This window comes from Delphinapterus leucas, chromosome X (genome assembly GCF_059928025.1).
Source record: "Delphinapterus leucas isolate spDelLeu-1000000601 "Yukka" chromosome X, BTC_Dleu_Yukka2, whole genome shotgun sequence".
Lineage (NCBI taxonomy): Eukaryota > Metazoa > Chordata > Mammalia > Artiodactyla > Monodontidae > Delphinapterus > Delphinapterus leucas.
Window position 1 is genome coordinate 97,224,938 of NC_143150.1, and position 23,012 is coordinate 97,247,949.

At 57.4% G+C, this 23,012-nt stretch overlaps 1 protein-coding gene across 1 annotated transcript in view; it reads left to right on the forward strand.

The window, feature by feature from the left end:
* The first annotated feature begins 10,282 nt into the window (after positions 1 to 10,282).
* The window catches only part of BCOR (BCL6 corepressor), an 86,754-nt gene continuing 74,024 nt past the window's right edge, over positions 10,283 to 23,012 (forward strand). The window contains exon 1 of the mRNA XM_089904623.1: positions 10,283 to 10,423. The gene's annotated coding sequence lies outside the window, so the exon portion shown is untranslated. The remainder of the gene's footprint in view (positions 10,424 to 23,012) is intronic.

Sequence of the window (23,012 nt, forward strand, 5' to 3'; positions counted from 1 at the left end):
TAACCATAAACGGTACGACAGGCGCCGGCCGAACTGGTTCGGTAACGGCTCCCTGGAGACCGCCGCCTCGAGCGGCAGGCCCCATCTGCAGTGCAGCTGAACGAGTTAAGCTGCCCCGGGTGTGAGCGGCCCGGGGTGGGGCCTGGACGAGAGAGAACCGGCGGCAGCTCCGGGCAGCCTCGGCCTCAGGATCCCCCAGTTACAGAACTGGATGGACCTGACTCCTTGCTCCCGAAGGGCTGCGTGGGAGGCTCGGAAGGCCCCAGGCAAGGGTTGGGGCGGCGGCTTCCGAGCGGGTCCCGAAGTGTGAGGCAGCGCTGGGGACCTTGGAATAGGAGGGGAGATGCACCCTCCTGGCGGGGAAGGCGCTTCTGCGCCAAACTAACTGGGAAAAGCTGCAGCACCCGACCCTCAGGCTCCTGCAGCCGAGATGAGCCCATGATACAGGCAGGCAAGGGAAGCGCGGCTGTCCGCGCAGCCCCAGGTGTGCTAAGGTTAACTGGCCACCTCCAGGACAGCCTGCCCCCGCAGTGCGGCCCCTGCCTTCCACCCTCGGGCGCCGGCCGGATCCTGGGCAGCACGGGCCACCGCCCCGGGATCGCCGGGCTGAGCCCGGCGCGGCTCCGCCTCAGCCTCACAAAGGCCGCGTGCGGCTGGAGCAGACGAGGAGCGGCCACAACTCTCAGATCTTTAATTACGCCCCTACCCTTCCCCCCACCCCATCGCCGGCTTCCAGCCCTTTAATCAATTTCACGATATTAAATATTAATTTCCCGCCAGCCAGTCTTTCTCGAAGGAGAGGGAGGGGACGGGCAGGGCAGCTCCGAGGAAGGGACGGCTTTGTAGGGTGTGACCTGGATAGTTGGGCGTGAGGGCTCTTAAGTGACCTGTGCCGGGAACGCGGAGCCACCGGGTCTGCGCTTAGCGTCTGGGGAGCTTGGAGAGTTATGAACGCCGGGATGCAGGCCTCCCGGAGGGGCAGCTAGGTGCGCCGAGAATCCCAGTGCGCTGGGCGACAGCCTCCTGCTCCCCAGCCCCCAGCCCCCAGCCCCGAGTCAGCTCCACGCGGGCCCGCGGCGCGCAGCGATGATGGATCGCGCCTGGCGGGGGTGATTTGGTGTTGATCGCACATTATCACTGGCAGGTTGGACTGGTTGCTGATGGACGACTTCTAGCGGCTGCAGCAGCAGCGTCTTCAGACACCGCGCGGGGACTCGCTTGCTCTGCGAGGGTCTCTCTTTTTCCCCCCAACTCCTCCCCCGCCCCACTTCCCAGGGACAGGAGGCCCTGAGAGTCCGAGCTGGATCTTGCGGCACCCAAGGCCGCCCGCCCCGGTCTGGGTCCTGGTGTGGGCCGAAGGCCGGGCGAGGAGGGGAGCCAGGACGCCTCTCCCACTTCCTCCCATTCCTCCTTCCCCGCCTGCCCCCCCCCCTTCCTTCCTGCTTCCCCGTCGAAACCGGGAGGGCCTGGGTCACTCGCCGTGCGGTTTCCCCGCTGCCGGGTCCAGGCCGCAGGCGGCGGGGGGCAGCTACCCCGCCCCACGGCTCCCGCCCCTCTCCCGGGGCTCGCAGCACCGCGGCGCTGCAGTGCGCCCCTCCTCGCCTCTTTTTCTAAAGTGCCTGCAGATACAAAAGCGGTTTCGTAATGCCTTCCGTCTGCGAGAGCCGGAGGACCTTGGCTGACCTTTCGGAAACTGATTGCAACTGCCTGTTAACAGCCCGTACTGACCGCACCGAGCGGAGCGGAGGACAATCATTTAAGTGACAGACGGCGAGGTGGCCTCGGCTCAGTCGAGCGGCCTGGTTAAGCCCGCTCCGCCCCTCCCCCCGAGTCTCTCCCCACCCCTAGCTTCGGGCGCACTGCGGGCTGTGGCGGGCGCTCGGGCGGGCAGGGAGGGCGCGCCGTGCGCGCGCGCGCGCGCGCGTGTGTGTCCGCGATTACCGGCCGACGGGTTAACCCTTAGCCGAGCGGCCGGCCCTTTTGAGGCCGGACGCTGCTGGCTTAATCTGCCATCTGCAAAAGAGGAATAAAAGGGCCGCCTCCGCCGACTTTCCCTAATGGGTAAACTGTCCCCTCTCAGCGTGACCGGGGCTGCGTCCCTCCTGCTGCCGGGGAAAGATCCCGACCCTCGGCCCTTCCGGCACGTCTCTGGGTCCCCTCCGTGCGCCCCCTCCCTCCCCCGCACACAGACACCGACACGGGGAACAGCACGGGGACAACGCGAGGGGTCCAAAGGCTCCGAGAGACTCGCTGTGCAGTGGACGTGGGTGTTCCCAGTGTTTTCTGTTTTGGAAACTGGAGAAGGGTGGGGGGTGGGACCGCGCTGGGAAGGCAAGGTGGGGGAGGGGAGGCTGGTGACAGGGCACCTCGGGCTGCGCTCGCTCCCTCTCTCGGGAGAGATCGCCAGCTGCTCTCCAACAGGCAGCGCCCTGAAATCTATTTAAAGAGAGGGAAAGGGGAGGAGAACAAAGGGGGAGGAGGGGGGCGGCGAGCAGAGCCAGGGCGAGAGCGAGCGAGCAGGGAGGATCCGCCGCTCCGCGGGCACATCAAGCGCTCACATCTGTACACTCCGCGATCGATGGGGAGAATGGATAATATTTGTCAGCTGCAGACCTTTCTCTTCCCGGTTCCCGGGGAGGGGAGGGGGCGAGGGAAGGGGAGGGGGAGGGGCGGGCAGACCAGGCGAGAGAGGCCGCCTCAAGGACAGCGCGCTTCCCGCTGCAGCCACACGGAAACCCAGAGCCATGAAAGCCCGGGGATTTTTCTCTTATTATCATTATTAATTATTTTTTATTATTCCACAGCAGCCAGCGAACGCTCGGCGGCGCCCCTCCCCCGCTTGCCCGCCGCCTCCCTTTGTTGATTCTCAGCTGCGAGCGCGGCGGGCCCGAGCCGCCGCCGCCACCGCCACCGAGCACGATCTGCTCTTGCGCCCTCGGTCGCAGCTGCGGCCCAGGAAGCCTGGGCTGCGTCCCCGCCCCCCGCCCCCCACGGCACGGCCGCCCCCGCACCCCCCTCCCTGCTGCCCGCCACGAGGCCGGCCCAGCCTCTTCGCTGTTCCTCGCTGCGGCTCCGCGTCCCCAACGCCGAGCAGAGGCGCTGGCTGCTGCCGCCCCGAGCCTCCGGCCGCGCGGGGGCCTTCGCCACCCCCCACCCCGCGGCGGCTGCACTCTGATGCCGCCGTCCCCACACATGGTCTTCATTTCGCACACTAGCTGCGTGCTTCCTCTCCGCTCCCCTCCTCGGGGCTTTTCGGAACGAGGAGGGAGGTTTAGAGGAAGTTGGAAACCCAGCGAGCCCAGGGGAAAGGGGGAAAACCCTCGCTCTCGTTCTGAGCTTCCGAGGCGGAGGGGAGCGCCCCGCGGAGGGTGGGGCAGAGCCTGGGTGTCCTCCCCTTCCTCAGGTGCGGGAAGGGCGAAGTGAGGGGTGGCGGTCGGGGGAGGACAGGGAGCTGGAGAGCGAGAGCTCCAGGTCTGCTTTCGCTCCGTTCCCTCGCCCGCACGCACCGGCCAGGGCAGAAGTGACCCGCCCCCTCGCAACGGCACAGCGGGCCTGGGAGCCGATCGGATTAGCGGTCATCAAATGGGACCAAAGACACCTCAGACTGTCCCCCAGCTCCCGCGCGGGGGAGCTCCCTGGGCCTTTGCCCCCTTCCTCCTCCAAGATTGAAAGCCCAGAGCCGACGCCCCACAGGCCCGGGGTCCGGGCCCACTCTGGGGGGGGGGGGAACTGTGGTGCAGAAAGTCCTAGTCAGGGTTTACTTGTAGTTTTGCGCCCCCCATCCCCGCTGTCCTTCTGCGATTCTGGGCCAGCCTGCGGCGGCGTCCCCGACTGCTCCGCGGTCCTGGGCAGGGCAGGAAGCTGGCACGGCCGCCGGCTGGGCCGGCGCCACTTGGCCGGGCCGGCTGCTCGCTGGAACTCGCGCGGCACCTTCGCGCCGAGTCGGGTTCCCGGGTCTCCCGCCCGGTCACCCTGAGCGGCTGACCACCCCCACCCCCCCGTCCGTCGTCCTCCCTCCGGAGTCTCCCTGTCTCCACCCGCCCTCTCAGCTTTTCCCCTCCTCGGTCTGTCTCAGGAGCCCCGTAGCGCAGTCAACCGCCCTTCCCGAGATTCAAAAAGAAGTTTTGTGTTTCCCCGGGGGCAGCAGCCTAATGCTTCCCTTGTTTTCCGGAACAAAGCAGACATTCAGTGGGGAGGGGGCAGGCGCTGACTCCTTCCCCTCCCCGCAGCACCCCGCACCCCTGCAGGTTCAGAACGCTCGCTCCCGGGCCCCGGTGGCCTGGGGGTGGCGTGGGGGCCCTCCTTCTCCGGGCTCGGCTACAAAAGCCTCGCCCTCGGCGCCTCCCCCCTCCCCCCCCCAGCCTCTGCCGGGAGCCGGAGAGAAGGCGACAGGGTGTTTGGGTGAGGTTCCCAGCCTGGGCGGGGGGCCGGGGGGGGCGCACGCAGCTGTTTACAGTGTGCCTGTGCTGCTGGAAGCTCACCCGCCGCCTCCTGACAGCGTGGGGCACCCGCGCGCTGCCAGCTCAGAGGAGGCGCGGGGCGGCGAGCCCTCCGGCACTCGGCCCGAGGCCTCGGCAGCCCCGGGGCCCGGGCGCGCGGGGAAGCTCGAGGTCTCCAATAGCGCATTCCTCTTCTAGCCCACAGGCATTCCCCCCCCCCCTCCCCAACAATGGTCTGAATCCGGTAGTGTATCAAAGGAACTGGGGGGAAGGAGTGAAGAGCTCGCAAGGGGCGCTCAGAGCAGTCTTTGCGCCCGGCTTCTGGGCACTCCTTCCCCTCGCCGGGGGTTAGTTCTCCGGCCAGAGTGAGCAAAGCACACCACTCTTGCGACTCGGAGATGCTTCTCCCTCCGGATAGCTCTTCGCAGGCCCACCTGCCCCTGCCCACCCTGCCCGATGGACTTCCCCTCGCCCCACCGCCGGGGGAGCCGCTGCACTAGCTGTGCCCACGCGCGCCAGGCCTTCTTGTCCGCGCAGCGCTGCCTTAGATCCCGCTCCAGTTCTTCCCCTCTCCCGGGCCTGTGGCCGGTCCCCGGCGCCTCCAGCGCGGGCTGAAACTTGATCCCGTGTCGGAAGGACAGTGTGTAAACACCAGGCGCGCTCCGAGAGCCCGCGGGAGGTGCCGGGCGAGGGCCGCCCGGGCAGCTCCGAGGCCCCGCGCTCCCGCCCGCCTGCTCGCCCCGGGCACGATCGGCGGGGCCGCCGCCTCGCTCTCTGCCTTCCCAGTTGGCTCAGCTAATTGGAGCCGCCGCCGCCACCGCGGCGGCCTCTTGTTGAATTTTCTAGATCGTAACCGTTCAGTCGTGGCTGCTTGCGGCTCCCCTCCCCCTCCCACAGCTGTTATCTCCGCCGGCAACTTGTTGGTGGTGGGGACCGTCCCTCCGCTGACCCTGGCCTCAAGCTCGGTGTACACCCCAGCAGTTCGGAGGTGTGTTTGTGTGGGGCATGGGAAGGGAGGTAGAGTCTTATCCGAACTGTGAGGCTTCGCGCCAGAATCTCAAGCCCCTTGTTTTGGTGGATGCAAATAGTATCCAGGGGATCCTATGGGCAGAGAGCCATCGTCCTTGCTGTCTTGAACCAGGAGGTAGTGAGAGTCCCGGAGAGGCTTCAGGAACAACTCCACCAGCAGTTTTGGTTGGTTCCAGGAAAACGTTCAGAAGGGCGGGGTGGTGGGGAGGCCCACCGGGGCTGCCTACCTCCTCCAAAGCGAATCAGCTCTGAGCTTGTGCCAGGAGGCCCTCCTGGGCCCTTGGGTCCCCCCAGCTGAGCCTCCCTTCTCCCTTGGCCAGCTGTCTCATACCCTAGTCACATGACCCTGCTAGGTGCAAACTGTCAGGTCTGCATGGGTCTGAAGGAGGCCCAGAGCCTGGCCCGACGGCCAAGGTGGGAAGGAGCCAGGGAGTTTGGTAGTGCCGAAGGACTCAGGAGGACGTTGCTGACCATGCTGGGGCAGTTGCTCTATATCCAACATTCGCCTTAGAAGGTCTTCCTCTGAAAAGAACTTTTGCTAGTGGGTTTCACAGGCCCGGGGCCCGGTGTTGTAAAAGTGACTGCACCCCCCAGCCCGGAAACGCATAAATACAGGCAGGCAAACTCCCAGGGGGCTGGGTCTGTGAGCCACCACCAAGGGGACAGTTCTGTGACAGTTCTGAGAAGGGCCCCCTGTTCCCTCCCTTTGATGGCTTCTCTGACAACTGTTAGGGAACAAAGAGGCAAGGCCACTGGCTCATTAACTGTCATTTTCTAACACCTCTTTCCTTCCCTTCTAACTTTTACCCAAATTGCCACTTTGGGGTTTTCCTGAGGTGTGCTTTCTATTTATAACCAGAGCAAGATTTCTGACTCGATCCATATTGATTTAAGCTATGGTAAAAAAAAAAAAGGGAATCTATAAAACTAATATTATAAGTTAGTGTCTGGGATGACACTCCAATAGGTCAAGTTCACCTAGTTCTTTGGCATCTATAAACCTCCAGGCCCTTCCAATCAGATAACCTAAGTGTGTCTCCCACTGTTAGTTTCTCTTCTCTTTCTGTAGTAGAAAAAAAGGAATCCTTTCAAAGATGTTTATTCTTCTTCACCCCTTCGCTATCAGTGTGCGAGAACCTTGTTTCTGTGTAGAGGAAAGTGTATTTCTGTGTTTTGATAAAGAAGAAAGTAATTTGTGTTCCTCTTCAGGCCTGAAAAGATAATTGTGCGTCCCGGGAGCTCGCTCTTCTCCTGGCTGTTTAACAGACAATCTGGATTCTTGTTCTGTAGCAGGAGTACTTCAGTGTCCCAGCCTCCTTCTCGTCATCGTCCCCTTCTCTGTCACCAGCCAGCCATCACCAGGCCCTTCAGCAGGTCACATGGCCGAGGGTTTCTGTCTTGAAGGCTGGTGGTGCCTCAGAAGACCCTGTGACTCCGAGCCTAATTCACAGTTCTTTTACTGTGCAAAGAATATTCTGAGCCATTGGAATTCCCAGTCCATCTCCCTGAAAGCTTATGCCAAGAGCTCCCCATGGGGCCTATCGGTGATGGATGTCATGAGGCCCTGGGAAGGAGCCATTATGGTGGGAAGTGTTGAGTGCTTGCCTGCAGGACTCAGACCTGAACCAAACTGAAGTGCAAATGGCAGCAAAAAGGGCGGCTCCATCCACCTGGTAGCTTGCTTGGAAATAAATCCTACCCCATCCCACACCCCAGCTAGTAAAGCCTGGGAGCACTTCATTCCTTTGGCCTCCCTTTAGCGTGACTTAGGAATGGCACAGTTCAGCATATCAGGGAGCTGAGAGGCACCCGCTACTCTTCACTTCCCCTGGCTCTGGGCTCAGCTTGGCTGAACTTGCCGTTCCTGTCTCTTTAGAGGAGCTGGTTGTGTTCCCGAAGCAGGATCGCACTGTGCCGCCTCCCCAGGGATCCCCAGCTATTGATTTTTAATATCCGTATTCAATATTGTGTATTAAATATTGAATCCATGCACGAGAGGATATGATGCAAATCACCAGCCGTGCCTGAGACTTTAATAGTTGTTTTATTGCCCGGAAACCACAGTTGGACGCGAGGCATCCTGCAGCCGAGGCTGGGGGTGGGGATGACAGGCAGAGAGGAGAGCTGAGCAGACAAGCAGAGCGGGGCCTCCCAAAGATACAAGACCTCTGGAATAGCCACTGCTGAAGGCATGGCCAGGCACCGACAGCTCACCCCTGGGCAGGTGGGTTGGGGGCCAGCTCGCAGGCTGCTATGGAAAGAGCGGACGGAGGCTGTTGGGTGAGACCTGAGTAGAGGAAGAGGTGTGAGGCTGTGTCCTTCCTTCCTGGACTTCCCTAACTGGACTGTTCATTCCCGTCTGGCCATCCCCCTTCCCCTCCACACAGATATTCACCCAGACACACACACACAGAGCTATTGAACAGGAAAGTGAACTTGGGAGCAGGAAACCCCAGGCCTGGGGCCTCCTCCACCACTCTTAGCTCTGAGACCTTGGTGCAGACCTCTCTTAACCCCTCTGGGCCCCATCTCTCTCCTCTGCCAGTGGGGGTAACGCTATCTGCTCTACCTCCCTCATAGCCCGGTGGTGAGGCCGGTGCAAAGGAGATAATATTCAGGGAAAAGGCTTTTGTAAACCGTCAGGCCCCACATAGGCTGGCTGAGGGATTAGTGCTTGCTTTCCCTTTATGCTCCCCTTGTCCTCCAGGCTGTGGCTCCGGGCTGGCTTCTTTTCTCTCAGGCGTGCGCCCCCTCCCCTGTTACGGGCCCTCTCCTCCTCTCCTCTGGCCACCTCCGCTTGGTCTCCCGGGCTCCCCACTCTGCCGGGGCTCTGCACTCAGGCTGTGCAGTTAGGTTTCGAGGACGCCCAGCAGGGAGACAGGAAGGGCGAGAACGACTCGTGTGTGTGTGTGTGTGTGTGTGTGTGTGTGTGTGTGTGTGTGTGTGTGCGCGCGCGGTGGGGGTGGGTACAGCCAGTGTGCCGCCAAGCCAACAGCCGCGGGAAAGCGCTCAGCTTCATTCGAGGAGGAGAGGCGCGCTCCGCGGCTTGCTGCCCCGGGTTGCGGAGCCAGCGTGGGGAGAAGTGGGGAGGATCAGTGAGTAGGGGGCGCTGCTGGCCCAGTGGGGGGTGGGGGTGGGAAGGAGCGGCGGAGAACTTGAGGCTGGGGGTCTCTTCTCACATGACGCTGTTCCTCCTTGCGGGAAGTCCAGTCTTGATTCCCGATTGTTGGAAAGTCAGGGCGTGGGCTTTGCCGTAGGGGTCTTGCGATCGGGAAGCTGGAATGTCAATTCTGTCGAGGGTGGCGGCCTCCCAGCGCCTCCAAGTCAGATAAACAGTTGCCAGAGCCGCCCCCCACCCCAGGGTGGAGACTCGAGGGCTGCACTCTTGCCTTGAGAAAGTGCGGAGCTCCTCAAACCCATACCTTTGTCCGGGGGTCAGGGAGGGGCGGGGACCAGAGGGGTACCTATCATTTAAGCCAACTCCGTGGACCCCACCATCTGCTGGGAAGGTCCAAGCTGACTCGCCGAGCCAGCCCAGGCCCAACAGAGACCAGCTCTGGCAGTAGGCCCTGCCGGGAGTCCGCGTCGGCTTCCCTGGGCGCGCAAACCGGGGGACGCCAGGCAGGGCCTGGCTGCGCACGCCTCCGCGTCGGGGCTCGGGCATCTGCTGCTGCCTGCGTTTCCGGGTCTGCGGCTGAGCGTCCCTGGCTCTCTCCTCCCGCTTTGTTTCGCGGCCAACTTCTCGCCTGCCCTCGCCAGTCTCCTGGGTCGGCCGGTCGCGCTCTGCCTCCCCGAGTGCGTCTCAGCTTTTACGCTGCCTCGCTCTTTGCGCACGTGTGTGACCGCCTTCCCTCAACCCAGGCTCAGCTCGGCCTCTTCTCGCGGGCTACTTGGCACTGCCCTCGGATCGCTGCGAGTGCGCACCCCTGGCGCCCCCTCCCCCGCCCCAGGCTGCAGCGTCCGGGGCTCGGCGACCTCCGGGACTGAAACATGCCGAGGTTCTGGTTTAGCTCCCCGAAAGCAAACCCAAGAGGGCTCGGAGTATCCCTCACTGCGCTCCTCGTTGCTCCCAGCCCTAGGCAGCAACTGGAGGGGGACTTTTATGAGACCTACTTTGCAGAGTTAAAGGGAACCACTTCTGCGGCCGACCTCGCGCCGTCTGTGGCGTTCTGCGAACTCTCGAGACTGTAAGCCTCTGAGAATTTGAGTACACGGCTGTGCCGCTGACCCGAAAGTTGGCCGGACGTGTGGGTCCGGGTGGCGGTGCCCGAACTGCGTGTGCCTGTGCGGATCGCAGGGACTCTCGGTGGATTAGCCGCCACAAAGGGAGGAGGAGGGGGCGCGGGCCTTGGACGCTGGGGCTGGGGGCCAGCCGGGGGCCTGCGAACACCCTAGGCCCCGGGACAGGTGAAGACACCCTTCCGAGCCCGCCCCCGCCCCCTGGGACCCGTGCGCGGCCGGTCTCTGAGGCGGAAACACCGTCCAACTCCTTGAAAGTAAACTTGCCGCGAGGGGAGCGAAGGGGGAAGGGGGCTGGCGGGGGTGTCTGCGTCTGGAAGGCTTGTGTCAAGTTTCAGCCCCTAATGACTCGCGGTGGCAAGGTGCCAGGGCCCTGGGAACGGCGGCAGGGGGAAGGGCGGCGGGGGGTCGGGGTGAGAGTGACCGGACTCGCGAACCCAGAGGCGCACCGCGCGTTCTCCGGCCGGAGGAGGCCGGCGGGGCGGGGGCGGCGGGCGGGGAGGGGGCGCTCCGAGAGCCGCCTGAGCCGAGAGGAGCTCAGGCATCTTCCGCAATCCATTCATGCACTGAAGCGCGTGCAGAGCTGCTGATCGCTGCCATTGTTACTCGCGGGCGGTGTGGGAGCCGAGCCTCCACTCTGGCGAGAGATAAATGGCCTCTGACAGCCCCTCCTCGCCAAGAGAGCTCCTCGGATTTCACCGCGCGGCGGCTCTCAGGTCTGTGCCTCGCTCGCTTCCCGGTGAGAACCTTTAAATCAGCCTCCCGGCCCTCCCTCCTCCCGGACGCTGCCCCCCGCCTGCTCAGGCCCTGGCAGGGCCCCGGGCGCGCTGCGCGCAGTCTCCGGCCCCCTCCCCACCTGGTGGGGAGGACAAGGTGGGGAGCTCCGGGCGGACCCGCGGGCCGCGGGGGGAGGCGGCTGGAGCCCCCCGCCCCAGCTCCGCACCTCCCCCGGAGCTGAGCCCCGCGCCCCGCCTCCGCGCCCACAAGATGGATCAGGCTACCGTGCGGAGAGCGGGCTGTAAATATTTAAAAAGTCTCTCGCGCGCCGGCGGTAATGGCTTTCGCAGTCGGAATGTGTACTGGGAGAAGAGAGGAAGGGCGATGCGTGTACTGTGTTGTGAGATGGGGGAATTGTTCCTATTCCTCCCCACCCCCCGCCCTGGTCCGGGGTGGGCTGCAGGTTCCGGCTTCCCGATTTCCCGCCCTCCGTTCTCTGCCGCCGCGTCCCACGATAGTGTTTGAGAACGCCAATCGATAGGGAACTTGAGCATGGCACGGCGACGGAGGCTCGGACGAGGTGACCTGGAGCCACTCTCCCCTTCAGGGTCTCCCGAGGTTCTAGGCTGGGACTGGTCCGAGACCCCTGGTCCAGGTCTGCTTCTCCCTGATGCACAGGGGAGGGCGGGAAACGCACAGGTTGAAGCCCCCTGAGTTTGGGTGGTCGCTAAAGCCCGGACGGGGGTCTCTGCAGCGGGGCCCTGAGCCCCGTCTGTGCCTTTGCTCCCCTCCCCATGCCTCTCTTAAGCCTTGATGCACTCTAAAGGAGAGCCCTTCCCCTGCGCCCCCCCCCCCCCGCCTTTGAATCGGAAAGTAGCTTTGTGGCTGCTGGGACCAAAACCTGGGAGGAGGCAACGCGGGGAGATTGGGGCGGGGGGGGGAGGTGGCGGTGCCTCGATCCCAGGCTCAGTGGAGGTCACTCGTGGATGTGGAGGGGGATCCTTCGTACTGCTTGCGACTGCGGGCCTGGGATCTTTAAGGCTGAGCCCAGCCGGATGGAAGAGGTGGGGGAGGGGCATCCAGCTTTCTGGGCTTCTCGGCTGGGAGAGGCTTAATGGGCCCACCACAGGGTGTGTGCCGGCTGAGGCTGTCGCCTTTGCCAGTGGCCCCTCCCTGGCGGGGCGGGGGCGCCGAGTTGCCCAGAGCTGGGGCGGGCCGGGCGCCGCGGGTTCGCGCGGAAGGTTGGAGGGTGTGGGCCCAGGCTGGGGCTGCTGCTCTGCACCCGTCCGCTCCGCCCGCTCGGGGACCAGCCAAAGTGTGGGTGCTGGCGGCATGTCAGGGCGCGCCAGGGCTGCTCTCCGCGTTCGAGCGCGTGGAGCTCCCGACTCCTGGCAGCTCCGCGCACGCAGCTTCCAGGGGCTTGTGTTGCGCCCTACTCGCTTGTTTGTCTCGTGTGAGCCTCGTAAACCGCCCTGATTTATTACCCAGACTAAATGCTTAATTTGTGAATATGAAACAGATTAAAAGGGGCGGGGGGGAGGGGGCTTGGGGTCGGCATATTTTAGCAATCAGACCAAAGCAGACCGGCAGATGTTTCAAATTTGTCGACATTTTCAGGCTCATGTGGAAAGCCAGCCAGTATGGTCAAGAGGTCCTTTCTCCTTCCTTCAACCTGAGAACTTGGCAATGATCAAAAGGAGGTGATTAGTAGCTACAGAGAAAAGACACCAGCAGGCAAGGAGTTAACAGAGGCAGAGCCCTTCACCTCCAGGATTGGAATGGGGGTGAGGGGTGAGAGCTGGTCACAAAGGCGAGAGGGGTCCGGACTAAAAAGGCCCAAGTCCTGGAAGCCAACTTTGAAGAATAAAGTAGGGGATCCATTAAAAGTTAATTCAGCAAATAAACTTCATTTGCGATAATACAAACAGGAAAGATGGAAAGGCCAACTTAAAATAGCCAAAAGATAATAAAAATAAATCGTTTTTATGTGGCCTGTACATGTGCTTCGCTACAGTGATCTGCAGCGGCATGGGCCTCTCCCGAGCACCCTCTCCCTTTGAAAAGCCCCCATGTGTACGGGCAGTGTTTGGGTTTTTTTTTTTTTTTGGCATTTGTCATTCCGGGGCAACTTCACACATCAAAGGCGAGCACAGTGTTTTTATCAGCTCCCTGGTTTCAGCCGCCCGGTGAAGCAGATACAGTTTCTGTAAATTGGACTTCTCCTCTGGGTTTTGATTGATCATCACCATATGAGATTATTGAAAGTCTAATGTCTCATTTCACTTTCTCCAAGGGGTGAGGAGGGGAACAGTTTATTGGAAGTCAGGCCACGTGAGGATTCTGCTGTTGTGCAACAGTAATTTCCATTATCCTGGGTATATCAGCCTCTGGAAGGTCCCATGCGTCTCCGCCGGTGCCTTGTACCACCTTCCCCCTACCGCCTCCAGGTCTCAGCTTCAGTGACTGTGAGCAGGTACAGTACAAACTAGCGCCTTCTGGAGCCTCTGTAGTTAGAAGGAGAAAATGGCTGTTGACTAAAAATAAGGCAAGGAAAGATTCATTTTTTAAAACATTTATTATTAACTCAAGAATCCCCTCTCGAGGACCGTTTCCTACTCCAAACGTTTTTGTTCTCCTTTTGCCTCAGTACCATCTTTCATTTTCTTAAAGTTGATTATGGTCCCTCTGTCTTGTCCTCAGCCAGACAAAGGCTTAGGGAAAGTCAGAGAACGTATTCATTATATGTTTCTTGTAAACTGACTTTTCATTTCCCCCTAACACGTTTAGTTGACTTGGTGTTTAGTTCAGCACTCGATTGCTGCAAATACGCTGCTTAAAAATGCTGTCTTTATTAAAACAGATAAATGAATGCAGAGACCTTTCTAATTTCAACTCGCGTGGGCTAGAAACAGAACAGAAAACCGAAAGCGAGAGTAAGAACGAGGGAAAGGCAGCGGGGAGGAGAGAGAAAAGAGACCAGGACACACACGCACACGCACACGCACACACACGCAAGCACACACACGCACCGAGCTTTCCTTCTGCCATTCCTCCCCCCTCAGCCCTGTTAAACTGGTCCATACAATTGTCCCTGGCCGCACCCTGCAGCTCGCCGCCTAAGGCGATCATTAGCTGAGAATGGACAGCCTCCTCTACCTGCTGGCAGCCCATCACTTACCAGCCAGGGGGGAGGCTGGCTGCAGGCTCCTGTACCTGGGCTGGGCCCCATTTGCTCAGCCCAAGAGGGGTCCTGGGTCCTTGCCCCTGGGTGCATTGGTGCCTAATTAAACTCTATCCAGGGCAACGTGCACTAAATATACGAAGGCTGAGAGGAAGCTGGGGTGGGCTGGGGTGGGGGGGAGGCGGTCATTACCTGGGCAGAGAAAGTGAATCTTCTGAGAGAGACAGGAAGGGATCCCTCGGGTCACTCTCTGTTTGTCCTCAGCAGAGCCTCTGAGGGCACATTTATAACTCTCGCGCTGAAATCAAGGAAACATGAAAATGAGGAAGAAAAAAAAGAAGTCCAGAGCCCACACATAACTAAACAGGGCCTGTGTCACCACCAGGCAGGAGGGAGGTCTTCCGTAGCTCCAAACAGACAACGCTAGCTGCAGAAAAATGACTCGCGTGCCCTTGTGGCATTGGAGTTATTGCTCATGTGCCATGGCCCCGTCGCACGTGGGAGCCGGAGCTGTATAAATGGCTATGAGGGCAGAAACGAGCAGACATGTCAGGAGCCCAAGGACCAGGTGTGTATGTTGTGAAGCTAAACGGACAGTGGAAAAGCAGAGGAAGCATCCTCGGCCAAAGGCCAGGGACCCCACTAAGACCGGAGCCCTGGCAGGACGGAAATGGCCAGACCAGGGCTTAAAGCAACAGCTGGGAAAACAGGAGTGCGCGCGGATCTCAGAGCGTAGCCGCCAGGGCTTTGACTGAGCCCCCATTTAGTCCAGCTGAGGAAATCGGTTCGGAGCGTGACAACGCTAGCTCAAGGTGACACGTCAGTGGCAAAAGTAGGACCAGAACCCAGAGCTCCCCGCTTCGGGAATCAGAGGAGGAAGAGGACTTCTGGTTAGAGAGGGACCCAGGGTGATCTTGGTCACTGCAGAGCCCAGGTATTTTTGTCACATAGCATTTGTTAAGCGCTTGCTGTGTGCAAAGCGCTGTGCTGGGCCTACGAGACCACAGTGCTAGGAGCCCTCAAAGGCCCGAGCAGATGAGTAGGGGGTAACACAGGCCATGAAGGACGGTGGGCAAGGGAAGAAGGAAGCTGGCCACTCGAAGGGCCACAGCGAGGTTTACGGGAGGGCAGCCTGGACATGAGGCCACTCTCCCAGGGATGGAGGTGCGAGAGAGGCCATCTGGACCAGGGCCTTGCACTACTCTGTCGTCAGAGGGCCTGCCAGCTTTGCCCAAGGCAGGCCGGGAAAGTGAGTCTCGTGCGAATGGAGGAGGCAACTTTTCTAGCTCGAGCACTACTTACAGCTCTCTCTCTTGCTTTGGACAAATACGAGAGTGTAGCTTACCCCCCAAAAGCTCCTGGATAAATGGAGGCTCTCTGGGGGAGCTGGTAAGGGAATACCGCCTCCCTTAACAAAATAAACCCGAGACTCTCCAAGGTGTAGCATTGGAAACAGTCTTTCAGCAGAGAAAGGGGGCTGGCTTAAGTGCCGCGCCACCCCCCCCCCCCCCGCTCTGCACCCTCTGGATTCCACCTGCCCCTTGGGGCGCTCGCAGTGTGATCACAGGTGCCCTCCCTGCAGCCATCTGGCCTCCGCCCAGCCTCTGCTCTTGGTTTCTCTAAGCAGAGGCGAAACACGCTGGAACCTTCAAAGCACATTCCTAAACACTAAGGGAGAGCGGTGGGGAAGCGAAAACAAAGGCCCAGGAGCGCTGGAGCAGTTCAGCTTACAGAGTCTGTGGGCCAACAGGGCTGGCCCAAGTTCAGTCAGACTTCCTGGCCGCGGGCCAGCTGGAGCTGGCAGCCTGCCCCGTCCAGCCCACCACTCAGGCCCACGTCGCCCCCCAGCCCGGGGCACACCCTCGCACCTAGCCCGAACCCCAGGAAAGCCTGCTGCCCCGTAGCAGTGCCCTCGGCCCGCCCTCTCCTCATCTAGGTGGCTAGCTGCAGACAGCCAGCGGATGGCCCCTGCAGCCGTCCACCCAGAGCTTGCCAAGAGTGACGGGGTTGCCAGTGGGCCAGACCCTTGGGGTGGCCTGGTGGGTCTGGCAGGGGTGGGGGTAGCTTCAGGCCTTGAGCAGCCAAGTGTGGCCGTTGTGAACACTTGGTCGCTGTTTACCCTTGTGCGTCATAAAAATATCATCACGTTCTATGTGTGCCAAGGCTGGGAAGCACTGCTAACTCGCGATAAGTGTGACATCCAGGCCCCAAGAGGTACCCCTTCATATCACGGGGAGAGTATCGGGCCAGATGGACCCTGTCCGAAGGTGAGCACGGCTCATTCATTCCACAAGCACTCCATAGAGCCCCCTCTGTCTGTTGAGCACGGTGCTTGCGACTGTTGGGGGTGGCTGGGGGAGACCCCAGGCTACCAGGCTCTGGGTCCCTCCTTAGAGAACCTACAGTCTCCCCGAGACACTTAAGCCCCATGCGACTGAAAGCCTCCCTGTGCTCACAGCGCCTAAAGCCGGCAGAAAGCTGCACTTGATTTTCCTCCTCAAGCTTATATTTTTCAAGCCAAAGAGTGGATGGAGTGTTTCTGCCCACTTTCCACTTACAGCTGGATAACCAAAGATCCCCCCACACTCTGAGCAGCCAGCCTGCTGGATAGGGACTTGGGAACCGGGAGTTCTGCGCTTTCTTTCCTGAGGTTCCACCCAGACGATGTCACGTGCACGGCAGATGCTACGGATAACACCTGCCTGTGGCACAAAATTCCGAGAATATCAAGGGGCGCCTCTCCGCAGTCCCACCACACCGTTCTTCAGCCACCCAGGCTGCCTCGCTATAGGCAATCACCGCTCCCGGTTTCTTGCTTACCCTCCCCAACACAGTCTATTTTCTTTTTTAGAAAAATTTTGGCCTCGCCCCGCAGCATGCGGGATCTTAGTTCCCTGACCAGGAATCGAACCCGTGCCCCCTGCAGTGGAAGCATGGAATTTAAACCACTGGACCACCAGGGAAGTCCCCCAAGATAGTCTATTAAAGCTAATTCTTTTTATTTATTTATTTTTAATTTATTTGTTTTATTTACTTATCTTTGGCCGTGTTCGGTCTTCATTGCTGTGCGCGGGCTTTGTCTACTTGCGGCGAGCGGGGGCTGCTCTTCGTTGCTGTGGGCGGGCTTCTCATTGTGGTGGCTTCTCTTGTTGCAGAGCGCGGGCTCTAGGCACGTGGGCTTCGGTAGTTGTGGCACGCAGGCTCAGTAGTGGCTCGCGGGCTCTAGAGCACAGGCTCAGTCGTTGTGGTGCACGGGCTTAGTTGCTCCGCGGCATGTGGGATCTTCCCGGGACCAGGGCTCGAACCCATGTTCCCTGCATTAGCAAGCAGACTCTTAACCACTGTGCCACCAGGGAAGCCCAAAGCTTATTCTTTTTAAAAACATTGAAATTTTATTTTGAAAAAAAAATCCCAAACCCACAGAAAAATGTAAAGAACAAGTACAATGAACACAGGTTTTTGAAAACACTATATTTATTCAACACTCCTACCCTTGGAAAGAATTCAAAACCCCTTCAAAGATCTGAATTAATTTAACTTTATCTTAAAATGTTACTTAGGCCCTCATGGATACATTGCTTGTACAGGGTGCTCCCCTTATAGCCCCCAGCACCTTATTATTGCTCTTGGCTCGTGGGAGGTTTGTGGGATTCAATAGCCAAGACAACACAGTAGCTGGTAGGACGCAGCCAGGCTGCCCTCCTTCCTTCCAAACCTGGCTCGGCCACTTGACCAGCTGCGTGGCCTTAGGCTATTGCTCTCAGTGTGGCCTTGGGCAATGGCTCTCAGTGCCTCACTTTGCTTGTCTATAAAGGGGGGGGGAGATAAAACAACAGATTTCATCATGTTGGGAGAATTAAGTTAGTTGATGGAGATAAAGCAAGTAAAATAATGCCTGGCATATAGAAGGTGCTTAACAGGTATTGGGGAGACAAGACAAACACATTTGGTATCAGCTTTGCTTCGGTGATTGCACGTGAGTCATCTGGCCCTGAGTTCATGGCCTCCTAGTTTTCATCAGTAACCGCGAGAGAGGCCGGATGAAACCCAGAATGTGGCTTCATAATCCTTCCCAGCCTGAGAGAATTGCTCTGGCTCAGCTCTGCTCGGAGCCGGGGGCTTCCCCTGGACAGTTTCCACACTCATGAAGAGTTTCTAGCCGTGCTTATTAAAAAGACATTTGGAGGGAAAGCCTTCTTTTTTTTTTTTTTTTTTTTTCCTCCCCATTTTCTAGCCTGGCTAGTTGCTTCCCTGCTGATAGAACCATCTTCGAAGAAACAACTAGCGTTTACTTTCGGGACAAAGCCGGGAAGAATACGTCCTTCTCCCTCAGGGAGTTCCTGGCTCACAAAGGCCCATTTCAGGCCCAAGTTGAGGGTCAGACGGGGCAAGTGGGTACGATCCCAGGAACCACCCCCCGGCCCCCGCATCTGACAAACCAGAGAGGGTCTTAAGGACCCTCAGACAAAGTTGTCCGATGCTCTTCACATGGGCAGCGTCGAATGGCAGATGTCTGAAGAACCAGAGGCAACAGACGACACGGGAAAAATAAGGAAATTTGTTTGAAGGTATACTTTGCTCTGTGCTATAAAATACTGCACCTAATGTTCGGCTTTGACGGCTGTAATGTCTGACCTTGACATTGTGGTGTTTCTGCCATATAATTTAATTAACGTGTGATGCTGGCCCAATGCCAGGGAGTCAAATGTCCTGATGGCTCTTGGAAGCCACATCAGTCCCTTTGAAGTTCCCCCCAGTGAACTGACACACAGAAACCTCCTAAGGCTGAGGACGGCCCCTGAGATGGGCCACAGAAATTTTGCAGTGTCGTGGTTCCATTGGATGGCACTGGCCGAGCCACCTGCTGACTTGTCACAGTTCTGGAGGCCTGCTGTGGTTTCTGAGCGCCCTAACCACGGGGAGCGGCTCCTTGAGGAAAAAAATCCCTCACCCCTCATCAGGGAGAGTATCCGGTGATCTCCTGCTCACAGATTTTTTTTTTTTTTTCTGCACAAAGTGTTTTCTTCTTCCTCAACTTTGCCTATCACCAAGTCGTTGAGCTTCACAAAGGAACACAAATTAGACGAGAGGCATATTAATTGAAGGCAAAAAGGACTCTCCATCCGTTCCGCACATAATTATTTAACACCTACCACGCACCTACTAGGGCTTTGGGCGTTTATAGCAGGGAACAAAACAGTATCTTGGCCATAATAAAACTTTGTTTTACTTGAGAAACAATAAGTGCATGAGCCATATATATATATATAAACATTTCAGGTTATAATAAATCTATGAAGAATTAAGAAGGGTAAGGGGAGGGACTTCCCTGGCGGTCCAGCGGTTAAGGCTCCACGCTTCCAATGCAGGGGGTGTGGGTTCAATCCCTGCTCTGGAACTAAGATGCGCACGCTGCACAGCACGGTCAAAAAAAACGGGGAAAGGGAGAGATGAGATGCTCTTGTAGATGGTAGATTGTGCATTGATGGAATAAAGTGCCCAGGTGGTGTATCAGTCCACGCTTGCTGCAATTCTGCTGTATAACGAGCTACCATCCCCAGACTTAGTAGTTGACATCAGTATGCATTTAGTTCTCACATCCGTGTCTATGGGTCCCCTGTGGTTAGCTGATCTAGACTGTGCCCGACTGGGCTTGACTGCAAGTGTGGGTTGGGTCCAGTCTGCTCCATTGGGTCTCTCATCCTCCAAGGATGAGCGGGCTACCTGGGACACGGCCTCCTGTCCAGTCTGCTCCATTGGGTCTCTCATCCTCCAAGGATGAGCGGGCTACCTGGGTCACGGCCTCCTGGCAATAGCAGAAGTGCAAGAGGGTAGAGTAGAAATGCAATGACTCAAGTCCTAGACTCAGAGCTTGTACACTGTTACTTCTGCTTACATTCCACTGGCCGAAGGACATTCGTGGCCTGACATCAATGGGGTGTGGGGGGGGCCACTCCACCTCTAGAGGGATGAGCTGTAAAGTCACATGGCAAAGGGCATGGATATAGGGCAGAATGAAGATTTGGGAACAGTAATGCAATCTGAAACAGATGGTTCAAACCAAAACTATGTATCTCTAGCTAAGACATTTATATATACAAATACGTATATGAAATGATGTGACCGCCTTTGCTGGAATCCTCTGTTTTAGATTACATTAAATCCATGCAATAATTACACATTCACATCCCTGAGGTGGTTTATTATGGGTCCAGATGCTTCTGAATCATGGCCGCCAACCTCAGGAAACCTGGGAAGATGGATCACAGGCCATCCCAATGCTGAAAAAGAACACCATGATGGAGACTTTTCTTCTTGCCTGGGTTTCCTACGTAAGGATGGGGGTGTAGGTGGGAAAAACCACAGGAGACCCGAGACCTAGCAAGTGTCCTTGCTGGCCTCTGAGCATGTCTTGGAGTGACACAAATCTGGAGTAAGACCCAGGAAGTGTCGCCACTGGCCCTCACTCTACTACCAAGTAGACATTCTAGCTAATCTCACTGGCTGTCTAGGACAGGCCTTCATGCATTGATTGTTTAAGGGAATCGGTCGAAGATTGCAGCTCTTCCCTACAGCTCCTTTCCCCCCAGTCCTGCCCTGCCTTTCTCATGCCATCCTTGAATAATGTGGGAGGGATGCCTAATGTCTCTTCAAAAAGCGATGATGTTTAAGATCGGGCCTCCCTTCAATGAATTCCTCCAGGGCTCTGCAGTAAGCCAAGTACTGGAAACTGGCCCTTCCCTTTAGAAAGGAAAGCTCGCTGTTCAATTGATTCCGACAGCTAATGGAGTATAATCACCTTTGCCCAAAGTGATTCCAATCAAAGGAATCCACTGTCTAAAAATTCAAGGTGGCAGCGTCAAGATCTACATCTTGCAAGCAGAGAGAATGGAGTGTGGGGGAAGACGTTTAATGGTGGGGCCCCATGAGGATTCAGACCATCTCTTATTTGGGGCAATTCTGCCTCCAGTCTCCAAAGGTGTGTGAGGTGATCCATCTTCTGTAACTAATCCTAGCCTAGGTCTGGAGAGGGGACCAGCTGGATGTAATCGCCTCCCAGACCAGCCACCATGATGGAGCGTGTCGGGCACTCCTGCAACTGCGACTTGCTCTCTGATTTCACTGACAACTTTGCTTGATTTAACTGGGTCCATCTTGAACTCATCCACGTCGGAACATCCCTCGGCTTTGTTTCTTTGTCACTCTCCATGTAAATCTCTTCGCAACCCTATCCCAGAGGCCCTTCTGCGCCTTCTGCCCTCATTCCCCATGAGATGGTGATGACAATGGTGCTGATTTCGTTTTTATTGACGCAAGATAGCTGTACAGAAAAGCACACAGATCATTAGCGTCGGGCTCGATGAACACACCCGTATATCCAGTACCCAGATCAGGAAACATCACCAGCACCCCAGAAATCATCTCGTGCCCCCTTCCAAGTACTATGGCCCCAGAGATAACTGCTAACCTAACTTCTGATAGCATGATTAGCGTTGCCTGATTTGGTACTTCATAGAAACGGAATCGACAATATGAAATTTTTGTGTGTCTGGTTCCTCTTGCTTATAAGATCCATCCATAGTGTGTGCTGGTGGTTCACTCGTTCTTTTTGCTGTGTACGTTTTATTTCTCTGCTATTCTCCTGTCGATGGGTACTTGGGCAGTTTTGCTTTGGGGCTATTCCTAATAGTGCCACTATGAACACTTATGTACATGCCTTCTAGTGAATAGATGGACACGTTTCTGCCTGGTGTCTCTATACCCACAAGCTGAGTCGCTGGGCCTGTGTTCAGCTTTCATAGATGGCGCCAAACCTTTTCCAAAGTGGTCACGCCAATTTATATTCCCAGAACTGAACAGGAGAATCCTCCTTGCCAGCACTTGGAATTTTCTCTTTCCTTTTAGGCATTCTGGTGGACCCTATGAGATTTCAAGCTCCTGAAGGGCAGAAACAAAGGATTTTTCTTCCTTGAAAGTTCTCCCAAGTGTCTCCCGAAAAACCATCCTGGGGAAGATGTTAGCTGATGCCCTGGGAAAGAAAAGCACATGGTTTTCTTTTACTTTTCAGGAAAAGCTGAAATGTGGTCCTTGATCTTTAATGACAGTAGCTTTTGGAAACTGAGAAAAGAAAAATCTGGATCGAGCCTCAAATTCCCACTCCCCCACCCCACCCCCGACCACCACCAATCTGGCCCTGCTCTACAGTGGTTTCCATATGACACAAGCACACCTGCCCGGCAGCCCCAGGCTTCCCACTGCCCACCCACACCCTCTTGCCCCCTCTGCTCCCTGAGGGAGGCTCAGCTCCTGGATCCCCCACCTGGAGTGACCTCCTTGCTCACCCTGACGCCCAGCTCCAGGCACACCTCCTCCATAGAGCCCTCCCAGACCACCTTTAAGTCGAAATCTCCCAGGTGCCTTTGTGCTTATCGTCACAGCCACAAAACTTATCCTTTGTTTGTTCGGTTACACCTTATCTCCTCAGCTCACTTGTAAGTTCTTGGAGGGACCACGTTGTCTAGCAAGGTGTTGTCACACACCAGTTGCCCACGATGTGCTTATTGATCAGGTACATGACCGTTAGGTTCTGTGTCTTAGTTGTGTGGGGCCGGAGAAGACTTCTCAGATGGTAAGATCAAGAAAGTCTCAATTGACTCAGATGAGCACATATGGTGAGTGATGTCCTGACACTGGGTATATTTTGAAGAAAAGCTTGCTGGTCCCCTCTAATTGTCTATGATAACCTGGCTGAGGAGCAGGGCCTGCTGGTTGGTTCACTCGCCAATGGTTTCAGTATCACCTGGGGTGCCAGTGTAGAATGCAGTGTCCTGGCCTTACTCCTTAGACCTGGGGTGGGACCTGGAAATCTCTATCTTCACCTCTCACCACAGTTGACGCGGATGCACAGCCAGGTTTGGAAACTAATTGATTCTGAGAAGAATGTTCCCTTCTAGGAAGTGAGAAAATGTCAGGGGGCATGTGACGAGGGGCTGTGATAGACGGTTTGGATTTAGAGAGGCAGAGTTTCAGTCTTAACTCTTCCACTTACCAGGCGTGTGACCGTGGACAAGGTACTCAACACCTCTGAGCCTCAGTTTCCTCTTCTGTGAAGTGGGAACCTCACTATGGATCTGGTTTTGGTGCAAAAATTACCCCAGATTTGTTGGTAATTTATCAACAAATTACTCTGCCCCTTAAAACGACTGTTTTATTTTGGTCACAATTCTGTGGGTCAGGAGTTCTTGGAAGGGCTCAGCCGGGTGGTTCTCTTTGGGAGTTACAGTCAGATATCAACAGGGGGTGCAGCCATCTGAGGGATGTCCAAAATGGCACGCCCACGCGGCTACCAGTTGTTGCTGGCCATTGTCTGGGACCTCAGCTGGGCTGTAAACCGGGGCATCTACCTG